Source organism: Solanum lycopersicum, chromosome 10, assembly GCF_036512215.1.
Source record: "Solanum lycopersicum chromosome 10, SLM_r2.1".
Classification (NCBI taxonomy): Eukaryota; Viridiplantae; Streptophyta; class Magnoliopsida; order Solanales; family Solanaceae; genus Solanum; species Solanum lycopersicum.
In genome coordinates, this window is record NC_090809.1 from 39,972,308 (window position 1) to 39,986,052 (window position 13,745).

At 31.6% G+C, this 13,745-nt stretch overlaps 1 long non-coding RNA gene across 2 annotated transcripts; it reads right to left on the minus strand.

Annotated features, from left to right (window-relative positions):
* Positions 1 to 1,151: 1,151 nt before the first annotated feature.
* On the minus strand, positions 1,152 to 12,240 carry LOC109121219 (uncharacterized). Of its 2 annotated transcripts, XR_011211987.1 has the most exons (3): positions 11,953 to 12,240; positions 9,746 to 9,870; positions 1,152 to 7,447 (listed from the first exon to the last, which is right to left on the minus strand). It is a non-coding gene; the product is annotated as an uncharacterized lncRNA (long non-coding RNA). The 2 variants fall into 2 exon arrangements; XR_002028669.3 differs by lacking the exon at positions 1,152 to 7,447 and having other exon boundaries at positions 9,548 to 9,870.
* Positions 12,241 to 13,745: the final 1,505 nt, after the last annotated feature.

A 13,745-nucleotide genomic window follows, 5' to 3' on the forward strand; every position in this document is an offset into this window, starting at 1 on the left:
TTAGGAAAACTAGGAAACCTATTAATAAATTAACATAAAAGAATGTCTAGGAAACCAATTGATACTAGGTAAGGGGGTTAAAATTATTTTGAACGGAAGGGGTTAGACACCCTTCGAAATACATAAGTGTGGATCCCGACTGAATTCATTTTTTCAAATTGAGGAGGAGATGATAATAATATACAAGTAATATAAAAATATAATATACAAAAGTAATGAAAAAAATAATAACATAATAAACGACCTAAGGTTGCCTAAACATCATTTTTTACATAATAATGAATAAAAATGTAATTCGAGCTCTTCGAATAGCGTCAATGGGAAGCAACTCTATGTACATGTAAAGACACTTAGTAAAAGTGTTAGTAATATATAAATAGGATTAAAAATGAATAAATCAAATAATAACTTAAAAATCAAAAACTCGTCTTATTAACATGAGAGGCTTTGAAAATCGAAGGTAATTTCTTCATCGACCAAATTTAACATATAAAATATATAAAGTTAAACCAAAATTCCGTCTTTTTAAAATGGGAAGGCCACCAAAACCGACGGAGATATTTTCTCATTGACGTAACACATGAAATATATAAACTTAATTTGAAATTCCGTCTTTTTTTTTTAAAAAAAAAGGGAAGGCCTCCAAAATCGACGGAGAGATTTTCTCTTTAGCCAATTTTAACATATGAAATATATAAACTTAAATTCCATCTTTTTTTAAATGAGAAAACCTCCAAAACCGACGGAGAGATTTTCTCATTGGCCAATTTTAACATATGAAATATATGAACTTAAATTAAAATTTCGTCTTTTTTAAAATAGGAAGACCTCCATAATTGACGGAGAGATTTTTTCATTGGTCATCTTTAATTTGTACACGATTTAACTTGAACATAATAAATAAAAATTAAAAGAAAAAGAAAACGAACGAGCAATATTCCGGAATAAATCCCAAGATCAAAACATGAACTATGAGAAACATAAAAGTCAATCAAAATTAATGAATTAACTAAAATTAGCTTTAAAAACAAACAAAAAAAAAAACAATGTCAAGAATCAATCAGTAATGAGTGTAGCTAGAGAACACAATTAATTATTAGAAAACAACAAAAATAAGTTCAAAAATATGATGTTCACCAAAACAGTAATAATTCTTGGTTAAATAAATATTATTGATAATAGAGATGATCAATTAAATTAATCAATGAATTCCAACATTAATCAAATACTTCACAACTTTGATGATATAAAATAAAATAAATAAATAAAAAAACACAACCATTAATGAACAAATGAGAACTATCAAATCTACTTAACAAATAACATAATAGAAACTTAGTATAATGACAAAATAAATCATTGCCAAAGAGGTGTCAACAATAAAATTAGATATCTAAAAGTATTCACCAATAATAATACATAAAAAATGAAAAGAAAAAGGGTAACAAGTGGTTAGTATTTTCTGACCAAATCTAAAAGTTTCACCACGGCTAAGAGTAGAGTTCGGGTTGTTATGCCGCCGGAGTTCGGAGGGATACCTACAAAACAAGCAAAAATCTGAAGAGGGAAAGGGGAAAGGAAACTGGTCTGAGTGCTCCGGTTCATTGGAGCTCCTCGCTCCTCGCCGGTGGCCATAGAGTTGCTGGAAAAAAGAGTAAAAATATTTTTTTTAGTGGCTTGAAACTGGTCTGTCGGAAACAATTAAAAAAAAAAAGGAAAAGGGGTTTTGTGTTGTTTGGCTGGCTGGCGTGGGGTTTTGGTGGTTGTTTCATGATGTATTTGGGGGTCGAAACAGTGGAGGGAATGGGTAGTTTTCTGGTGGTGTTGGCTGGAAAACATAGTGGGTTTCACCGGAGATGGTGCTCCGTTTAGCTGCTGGCCAGTGAAGCTGTTATCAGGCAGGTTTGGGATGGTGATTGGGTCTGGCTGCTGCTAGCAAAGAGGAGAATAAAAATGGGGTTTTGGAGGTGGCTGGAAAAGATGTTGTTGCGATCTAGTTTTGTTGGTTTTGGGTGTTGTTTTGGCCGGAAGAAGGGAGGAGAAACGGATAGTGATAACTAGCTGTTGTTTGGAGAAATACATCGTGAGGTTTTACCGGAAAATTGGGGAAGAGAGATGAAGGTAGAAGTGGTTCTGGTTGGCGGAGCTTTACCGAAAATATGGATTGTGTTTGGAGAAACACATGGTGAGGTCTCACCGGAAAATTGGGGAAGAGGGATGAAGGTTGAAGTGGTTCTGGTTGCCGGGTGAATGGCCGGAGCTTCACTGAAAAATATGGATTGTTCTAGCTAATTTTGTGATGGTCAATGATAGATATAAAAATATGAAAATACATAATTTTACACCCCTTTAACCTAATGAGTAAATATTTCTTTAAATAAGAGTTGTTAAAAATTGGCCTAAGTTATGGGCTTGAGATCGTGCTCCAAAAAACCGTTAGATTGATAAAATATCTGTGTATGCAAATTGTATTCGAATTTGAATAAATTTTTGAACTGCGTAGAATATGAAAATGAATATTAAAAATGTAACAAGTAAAATGAATATGAAAATTTTAGTGAACGTAATCAATTACATGTAAAAATGCAATTTAACAGAAATAATAATTTTATAAAAAATGAACAAATATTTGAACGTCTAGCTGTGACAAAATAATATAAACATACCGATAAAAATCACAATACTTGGAGACAAAGTATGATTATCTACAAATTGCATTAAAATGACAAAACATGTATTTTGAACTATTTAAAATAAAATATTTAAGAAATATTAATTTTAAAATTATTAGATCAAAATTTGATGTCAACAACTTGCCCATTTGTTTGATTAGGATAGATGAAAGAAATCCTGGTCAAACAAAGTTGACAAACCCAATTTTGATTTGATAAACTTTGAAGAAAATAATTAACACGTTAGTAGAACTTTTGAGCTAGACTCTACGTCAGCCGACTGCGCTGAAAATGATAAACAAAAGACAGAGATTAATTATAAGTTGAGAACATTAACATACCTTCGATGTTACCTACAAAATTGCACAATAAAAGTGGTGTACCTTTTGAAAGTAGGATGACGTGAATAACATATCAGTTTGAACGAGGTGACAACCCAACACGTCTCTTTGAAAGGCGGACGACCCAACTTGAATATAACATGTCACTTTGAACGAGGTAACAACCCAACATGTCATTCTGAAAGGCGGATGACCCAACTTGAATATATCATGTCACTTTGAACGAGGTGACAACCCAACATGTCTCTTTGAAAGAGGGACGACCCAACTTGAATATAACATGTCACTTTGAACGAGGTGACAACCCAACATGTCTCTTTGAACGAGGTGACAACCCAATGTGTTTCTTTGAAAGGCGGACGACCCAACTTGAACTTAACATATCACTTGAATGGAGGTGACAACCTAATGTGTCTCTTTGAAAGATACACAACCCAACTTGAACATAACGTGCCACTTTGAACGAGGTGGCAACCCAACGTGTCTCTTTGAAAGGCGGACAACCTAACTTGAACATAACATGTCACTTGAATGGAAGTGACAACCTATCGTGTCTCTTTGAAAGGTGGAAGACCCAACCTGAATATAACAAATCACTTTGAATGAGGTTACAACCCAACACGTCCCTTTGAAAGGCGGACAATTCAATTTGAATATAAAATGTCACTTTGAATGAGGTGACAACCCAACATGTCTCTTTGAAAGGCAGGCGATCCAATTTGAACATAACATGTCATTTGAAGGGAGATGACAACCCAATTTTGAACTTAACGTGTCATTTAAATGGAGATGACAGTCCAATCTTGAACTTAACGTGTCATTTGAAGGGACATGACAACTCAATCATGAACTTAACGTGTCATTTGAAGGGAAATGACAATCCAATCTTGAACTTAACATGTCATTTGAAGGGAGATGACAACTCAATCTTGAACTTAACGTGACATTGAAAGGGAGATGACAAACTAATCTCAACCTTAATGTGTCATTTGAAGGGAGATGATACTCCAATCGTGAACTTAACGTGCCATTTTAAGGGAGATGAAAACCCAATCTTTAAGTTAATATGAATGGTGTATCACAAAATCTGCATAACAATGTTAGTAGCAAATATAATATAAAAGCAATATAAAATATGCAATCCTGGTCTCATATGAACAAGATAATTAACTGATGGGGCAATTTGAACTTAATTAATAACATTATGAATTTTTTAAAGCAATTTGAAACTGGATAACAAATAAAAAGTGTCATATTGAACGACATGACAAACCAATTTCAAGAGAATTACTTTATTTGAAAAAATTAATTCATTTCTAAAAGATATCATTTTGAAGGTATTTAGACCTAAATTTTAAAAAAATGTCATTTTGAAGGGTATGACTATCCAAATTTAAGAAAATTTCATTTTGAAGAGTATGACGATCCAAATTTTTTAAAAAATAATGTCATTTTGAAGGGCATGCAACCCCAAAAAAAAAGATGTCATTTTGAAGGATATGAAGACCCAAAATAAAAAGATGTCATTTTGAAGGATATAACGACCCATAAACAAAAAGTTGTCATTTTGAAGGATATGATGACCCCAAAAAAAAATTAACTTTGAAATGATCCACAAAGTTACTTGGACATGTATGATGAAATCAATTTAAAATGGTGTCCATTTGAAAGGTATGATGACCAAAAATTAAAAGACATCATGACTACCAAAAAATAAAAATGTTATCATTTTAAAGGGTATGACTACCGAAAAATGTGATTTGCACTTTGAAACGGTCCACAAAGTTATTTGGACAAATATCAACAATAAAACGGCCCACAAAGTTGGTATGGACAAATATGAATGTGGGTGTCAATCCATTTTTAATTTTTGAACAACAAAACATATTTTAACTTGGTTAGCACCAACAATTAGTATGGTACAAAATTTCTCATAATTGTTTCTCTTTAAATCGAGATTGATTTCGAGATAATTCATATGGATTCAAGTGGCACCTCAAATGTACTTAAGTGATAACAAGATTTGTTCATCTTGCTTCAAACAAAATCTTTGGACTAGACGTAACATCATGTTTCAAGTGCCCTCACAAGAAAGAAAGTTTCAATTTGCACACATTTAAAGTGTTTTGATTCGAGAACATCTGAAAAAGCACACTCACACTCAAAATTAAATGTTCAGCGCATGCAATTGTAATACCATATGCTTGACCTTCATGTAAATCTCCACTAATATGAGAACATTTGAATTGAAATCATATTAGGCTTGTTAATAACTTGTAATGTAGGATTAGGGATGGGTAAGATAGTTATTTAGGATAAAAGTGACTAAAACCCTTTCTTGACCTTTGTTCTAAATTGGTGCTCTCAACATTTGTTACACTTTTAGCGTTCGATTCTCTTTGTTGTCCCTTCCTTTGCACTTTTGACTTTGAGAAACTTTATTTATTTGAGTTTTCCCCTTTTGAATTTTCTTTTTTTTTGTTTGGATTTTTTTTCTTTCTTTCTTGAGATTCTTCTTGCTTAAACTTGTGGGGAAGTTTGAACTTTTCTCCTTTTTTATTTTTCCTTTCTTTTGAAGTCATTTTTGTTTTCTTGACATTCAGGGACTTCGATAACTTTTGTCTTTGACAAATTAACTTTGGATTTCCTTTGTAACTTGCACGTCTTCATTGCACTCAAGAAAGTCAGGTCAAAAGAGGATTAGTGTGCGTCTAAGCACTCAGAAGAGGTGTGGACTAAAATATGGTTGTCCGAAGAAAAGACATAAGACTAAAAGTGACACACTAAGGATTAATGTCATTTGATGGGCTTTGAAAGGCTCAAACGGGTCAAAGAAGGCCTACAATCATTTTTAAAATCAAATATTACTCAGAATATTGCCTCAATAACATTTAGGCCAAGTCCTAGATCAACAATGTAAAATAATTAAATTTAATTCAAAACTCACCACACATTGCACGTGAAACAATGAATTTGATTTTGTTCTAATCTTGAATGTATGGAAGAGAATATTTTAAAGTGTAACAAAAGTATGAACGAGAGGTACCAAAAGAATCTATGGTTTAACAAGAAGTCTATTTTACAAATTATTTTTTCATAGGCACACTTGAACTGTGTTGGCACCAACTAAGTCAAAAATAATTTTAAAAATAAAAATTAGAACAAAAAATTTTAAAAAAATCTTTTGAATAAAGAATACCGAACCCAATAATGTCTTCCTACGTATTTCATTAATGAGAATCAGGTTTGCATAGTTCTTCCAGATATGACATAAAACTTATATTTTAACAAATAAATTTTTGGAAGAAAAAATAATAGGAATGAAAAACCAATGAACTACATTGAAAGGAGGGCAACCAAATTTAACAAAAAATATTATAAATTATTTAATGAAAACTTAACAAGAATGAAGAAATCAGAGAACCACATTGAAGGACGGACCACCTAAATTTAACAAAAAAGTAACAAAAATGAGATATGAAATTATGAGTCACATTGAAGAGCGAACTACCCAAACTTAACAAAAAAATAATTTTTATCAATTTAAGAAAAAATAACAAAAGTAAAAAATGAATGAGTCACATCGATGGGCGGACAACCCAACTTAAAAAAAGGTCAATTAAATAAATATTTTTAATGAAATAAGATAAACAAAAATCAAAGATATACAATGAATGTGACATCACATACAAAAAATTAATGCAAAATATATAAACCAAATCGGAGTGAAGCCTCATAAATTCTGGAGTCTGTGTATAACCTTGGTGAAATTTTTTAGGACATTCCAAAAAAAATTCCCCTATTCCACCTTCAACACCCTCCGATATTTAATATTGAAACAACTAACTCCTTTGTAAAACTTTTGGAGACCTCCTAAAAAAAAATTCCCTAGTTTCCGTCTTGAAATAATGGAAAGCTTATGGGGAACATGACCGAGCCCTTATGGTGCGAATGTATCCCGTAAAAATAGGAATCAGGTCAAACGTAGTTCCAACAGAGTGTAACTTAAATGGAGAATGAACTGAGGTTATGAATATTCCAAAACTAGATGACCAAGAGTGGGTTTTGAAAGAACGGAAACCTAAGCGGACAACTTAGGCTGGAACTCACAACAATCATTGGACGCATGACGAACTAATAAATTGTCGATCATTTCGAAAAAGGGTTGAGGATAAAAAAAGTTTAGATGCGGTTCCGCAAGACCATTCTTTAATACACTGTATTTATATCAGAAATATATCATGGATGCAACAACATTGCACAAAAAATAACGAGTATAATATGAAAATAATCAATAAAATATACAAAATCTAATGAATAAAACAATTAAAGTTTGAAAAAATAAACCATAATGGTTAGAACCTCTATATCTCCAGCGGAGTCACCATTCTTTTGACATCCTTTAAATTGGAGCAACGTCGCGGTGAGTCAATTCTAAAAATATTAGTTAAAAGAATTTAAAACGAGTAAAAGGGAAATAAAGGGGTTTAAAGGGAAAAGAGAGTCGCCACTTAATTTTTTTTAGAAAAACTAAGAAACCAATTAATAAATTAACTTTAAAAAAATGTCTACGAAATCAATTGATACTAGGTAAGGGGTTCAAATTATTTCAAAGGAAAGGGGTTTGACACCCTTCGAAATATACAAGTGTGGATCCCGTCTGAATTCATTTTTTTCAAATTGAGGAGAAGATAATAATAATATACAAGTAATATAAAAATGCAATAAAAGTAATAAAATAAAATAATAACATAAGAAATGACCTAAGATTGCCTAAACATCAATATTTGCATAATAATGAATAAAAATACAATTCGAGCTCTTCAAATAGCGTCAATGGGAAGCAACTCTGTAGTAAAAGTGTTAATACTATATAAATATGAATAAAAATGAATAAATCAAATAATAACTTACAAATCCAAAACCGGTCTTATTAACATGAGAGGCCTTGAAAATCGATGATAATTTCTTCATCGACCAAATTTAACATATAAAATATATAAAGTTAAACCAAAATTTTGTCTTTGTAAAATGGGAAGGCCACCAAAATCGATGGAGAGATTTTCTCATTGACCAATTTTAACATATAAAATATATAAACTTAATATCCAATTCTATCTTTTTTTTAAAAAAATGGGAATAAGGGAGGAGAAACAGGTAGTGATAACTAGATGTTGTTTGAAGAAACACATGGTGAGGCTTCACTAGAAAAATGGGGAAGAGGGATGACGGTGGAAGTGATTCTGGTTGGCCGGAGCTTCACCGGAAAATATGGATTGTTCTAGCTAATTTTCTGGTGGTGGTGGACCAGATGATAAATAAAAAAAACCTGAAAATACATAATTTTTTACACCCCTTTAACCTAATGAGCAAATCTTTCTTTAAATAGGAGTTGTTAAAAAAATGGGTCTAAGTGATGGGCTTGAGATCGTGGCCTAAAAAATTGTTACATTGATAAAATAGATGTGTATGCAAATTGTATTCGAATTTGAATAAATTTTTGAATTGCGTAGAATATCAAAATGAATATTAAAAATGTAACAGGTAAAATGAATATGAAAAATTTAGTGAAAGTAATCAATGACATGTAAAAAATGCAATTTAACAGAAATAATGATTTTATAAAAAATGAACATATATTTGAAAGTCTGGCTGTGACAAAATAATATAAACATAACAACCAATAAAAATCCTAATAATTTGAGAAAAGGACGATTATCTACAAATTGCATTAAAATGACAAAACATGTATTTTGAATTAAATAAAACACTCAAGAAATATTAATTTTAAAACTATCAGACCAAAATTTGATGTCAACAGCGGCAGCAACTAAGCAATCTTTTAATATACAGTTGGATAATTGTTTTATCACATCTTTACATTTTGTGTTACTAAACTATGTTGTAATTGTAATTGTGAGTACTTCTAGTTGTTGTGAAGGGTTAGTTGTATAAGGCTTTGATCCAAAGTCCCAGTTGACACCCATGAAACTAAAGTTACTTTTAATATAAAATGCCACCTTTGTTAATTGATCATTTGACTAAATAACTTTTCTTGCCTAAAAAAAATAGATGTAAGGGGGCTAAAATCTATAGAATTTATAAATTTACAAGTATTTTAGGATAATGTGTAACACATTTCTAGAACTTATTCTACAATAGACGGGAGGAAGAAAGGAAGCAGTAGACAAACAAGTAGAACTTAAAGAGGCTTAAACAAACAACTTCGAGAATATTTGTGCTTCTAGAATTCAATTACTTACAACTGACAGGAAAATCAATTGCAATCACCAACAACCATGAATCAAGAATTTATATACTTTAATTAGCTAAGATGCGTGTACGAAAATTATCAAATTTGCATACAAAGATTATATAGAAGTTAGCAGTCAAGAATTGACTCAGCCATGGTAAGACAAGCGCAACAATTTTTGGATAGGAAGGATCAATTTAATCTAGCAGAAAATGCCTTACAGTGGGTGGATTGCATTGAACTTTAAGGTAGATGGAACAAAGTTCCCATAAGACAACATATAAAGGAAAAATATCATGCAAGGTTCTGTAGGAAATGAACAAACAATACTACATGTTGGTAACATAAATAATTTTTCACAGAATTTCCGCAATTTCAGTTGCTCAATGGCAACTGCCTATATCAAAAGCAGTAAGAAAGAAAATGACAGTGTGAGACACAGAAATACATGATGTGCCAAGAATTTAAATTTTTTTTACCTCCCATATTTACTTAACTCACGCTCCAGATCATGTGAACTGTTCCGTGAAGACAGGTTTTCCACATAGAGGCGAGTGCTACTTCCCATCCGATCATCGTAACTAGGCATCTTCATAGCAAGATTCTACATGTACAGAACAAAAATAATATAATTTTATAAGTCAATCCGTTCACAAACATTATTAATCAGCAACCTTGTGTCATTTGATTACAACCTTCAACCGTAACAATCTAATATAAATGAATGGAACTAATACGTAATTATGATTAATCAACAATTATCTTCCCTGAGGCAAAGACCTAAGTTTACTATATTAAGGCTATTAGAAGGCAGACAAAACAAGTAAAATTATTACCAACCAAACTTGAAACTCAAATAATAATTATTTAACCTACTAACTAATCACTGTGTAGTCTTAAACAATTATTGTTAATCAAGATAAGCTCATTATTACAATATGAGAAATTAATTGTTTTTACTATTACAAGGTATCTGCCAGGATGAAGAGCCAAATATACTAGCAAAAAAAGAAAAGAAATAGATAAATAGAAAGAGACGATGAAATGTACTAATTCATTCACCATGTCGTTATATTGATTTCAGTTTCAGTTATTGCATTGCCTCCTAAACGTCAAAATGCATGAACCAGGCTTACTAAGTAATCTTTAGACAAGAAAAAGTCGTTGCATATAATGAACATATTGTGTTCTTACCATCTAGATAAAGACGTATGTGTAGAATAAAATGTTTGAATAATTCAGTAACTTCAGCGCATCAAATCCCAATGGATAAAAGCCTACAGTGTTCACAATTACTCTTATCCTCTTTCCCCAGTTTCTCCAACTTCTTTATATTACCCATATGACACAATATTCTTAACATTTTGATGAAGATAAATACCCAAGATGTAAGTATCTACGACACTCTATCAGGAAGTTTTTGAAAAATCCCAAGTATCATCGAATTTTCATATAACAAATCATAAAAAAAAGGCCTTACCTCAAGAACATTAACTTGTTCCACCCACTGTGACTACACTAAATAGCACAAAATCACCCACCTCTCCAAGTTTCTACATTCTTCGACTCTCACCCCAGATAACGAATTATCAAAAATGCTCACCTCTTTAGGTTTCTACTCAAATAGTACATTCACTCTTTTCTCTAAGGTACAATCTATACAAAAAAAAGACATATTTTTTTGGAAAAAGAAAATAAACTGAATGAACCAACCAACATATCCAGCAACATGACGTGTATGTAGTCTTACTCCTATCCTGAACTGTGAAGGTAGAAAGACTATCTTCAAAAGTGCTTGGATTGAAGAAACAACAAAGAGAACAAACCACGTGTAATCCCACAAGTTGATCAAGTGATGTTGATTTTTAAGCAGCCTTACCCCTACCCTATGAAGGTAGAGAGGTCGTTTTCGATTACCCGTCACACCAAATTTTCCTCATCAAAAGAACTTTAAATAAAACAGATAAAGGAGAAGAAAATGTTATCAAGATTTTGAGGAAGGTGCTGAAGTAGGACGTGGTTCATCAAGAACTGAAATAACAATGAAATAGAGCACTTCAATTTTTGCAAATAAGATTAAACTCATCAAAAACCTCAACACTTGAATTTTTTTTCAAATTAAAAGGAACTCAAATCAGCTTCTTTTTCTGTGCGATTCTGAATACAGAAAGAGAGATAAGATAGAAACTTAGGGAGAGATTCTAGAACAGAAGGACTGAACCATGAAGAAAACTTTAATCAAACAGATAACAGACAATCGCAAAGAAATTTTGAGGAGAATCGAAATCACAATGAAATTGAACACTCCCATTTTAGAAAATCAACAAATTAAACTCATAAAAAACTTCACCACTTGAAAGTCTTTAAAACTAAAAGGAACCTGAAACAACAATTTTGTCTCTGCAATTCCGAATATATTGATAAATACATATACACCCAAATTTTCTGTCAATAAAACGAAGCAGAAAGAAGACATAATTCTAGAATAGAGCAACTAATCAAGGAGATAAAAGGAGAAAGGAAAACGTGTGCCGTTGTCTACAATCGTAAACAGTAAAATTCAGCACTTCCATTTCAGCAAATCAATAATTTATTGTAATTTTTAAAAATTCTCAAAATCCAAATCAGCTTCGTCTCTACGATTCTAAATACAGAGAGAGTTACCAAGATTTAAAGAGAAAATTACCAAGATTTGGAGAGGAGGATGATGGAAATTGCGGGTCGTCATCTACAATCGGAATCTCAGCAAAATCAAGTTTTCCCATTCCAAACTTCGACTGCATGCAAGAAGTTTGGGAGGAGACAAATTCTCCTCAAATTAAGAGCTCTCGGACATGCTCAATTTCTTCATTCAAGCACCAACACTTTATGGAAAAATTGAGAGAGATGAATCAAAAGAAAAGTGGGCGAAATGAGATAGGGCAAATTCAAAACTGAATGTTGAAATTTGAATGCCGTTGGGATACTATGAACGTTGGAGTATTTTATTTAATTCTATTTGTGATTTTAAAATAATTCCTCTTCTAAGTTTTTTTTAAAATATTCTGCTCTTATATTTTAAAGAAAACTTTTAAAATAAATTATGTAATATAAAATTTATAAATTCTCACATACATAAATTAGATTAAATAGCTATACATCTTTATGATAAAAAATGTGGAAATATGAATTTTAATAAAATAATATAAAAGTCTAATTTATACAGAAAAAATGAATAAATATAAAAGAAAGTTTATAATGTGAATGAATTTTAGTAAAATAATATAAAAGTCTAATAAATACAGAAAAATTAAATAGATATAAAAGAAACTTTATGATGTGACTAAAACAATGTAAAGAAAAATTAAATTTATGATTTATTTCGATGTAGTATACATTTTAATTTTTAGATTTGAATAGTTATTTTTTAGAAAAGCTATCATATTTTAATCAATTACTTATATTTTAGGAACCATCAATGCCCTTCCGTAAACAAAAAATTAAGATGATATCATTTACATAAATTTAAGGGAAAAGGGTCAAAATTATCCCTCAACTTTGTTTTATTGGTTGATTTTATCCCTGCCATTAAAAGCAAGTTATTTTTACCCCTGCCATCAATAAAGTTAACGAATATACCCCTCTTTGGATGAAAACCCCTAAATCAATTAAAATTATCTGATTTTATTTTAATTACCCAATTTAACCTGATCCGACCCACTTAATAATATAACCCATTTCTTTTATCCGATTCAACTTTATTTTTCCCATCACCACCAAAGACACCACCCACTCCGAGAATGAAAGTCTAGGATCAGTAGACCTAAGATGGAACCCTTCTAAGCATGACTAATATGTGCAACCTTCTAAATTGATAGAAGGTTAAGAATTAGCTATCCTTATAGACCATTGAGTGGAAGCCCAGAACCCATTTTTGGTAGGTGCATTATGACTAGGTAATGACTAAGAGATGGTAACTTTTCATATGCTCCTTTTTATTGAACTTACTCTAGAAGAACAAAGGTTAGCACCGAGCGAATATGTTATGGGATGTAGCTCTACTTGAGAAGGAGACTAGATTGCATAAAAGACCTTGATAATCCTTAACTATGTGCCTACATGGGATGTGTCCTAGTTCTACCCTTGGCAAATAGAACACCCTCTACTGGAGTAGGGTAGACTCCAGATTCCATGCGTAGCTTGTATGGTCTATGTCAGTTATTTCCTATTCTCATCATGTGAGATACATAGTAGTATTAAATAAGCTCTACAATGTTTAGGTAGTGGAATGTTACGCTATCTTGACATGACACGAGTAGGCCTTGATGGTGCTAGAGTATAGGTTCTTTAGGTCTTTCTAAGACCATTATATGAAGTACTTAATGAATGAAATGTCTACTAATTGACTTAATGAATGATTATGACTTTAACTAATGTATGTTGACTAAATGTCCTCTATATTGGGTAGCTTTGAGGGTTGCTTAGGTTAGATTGAAGAGG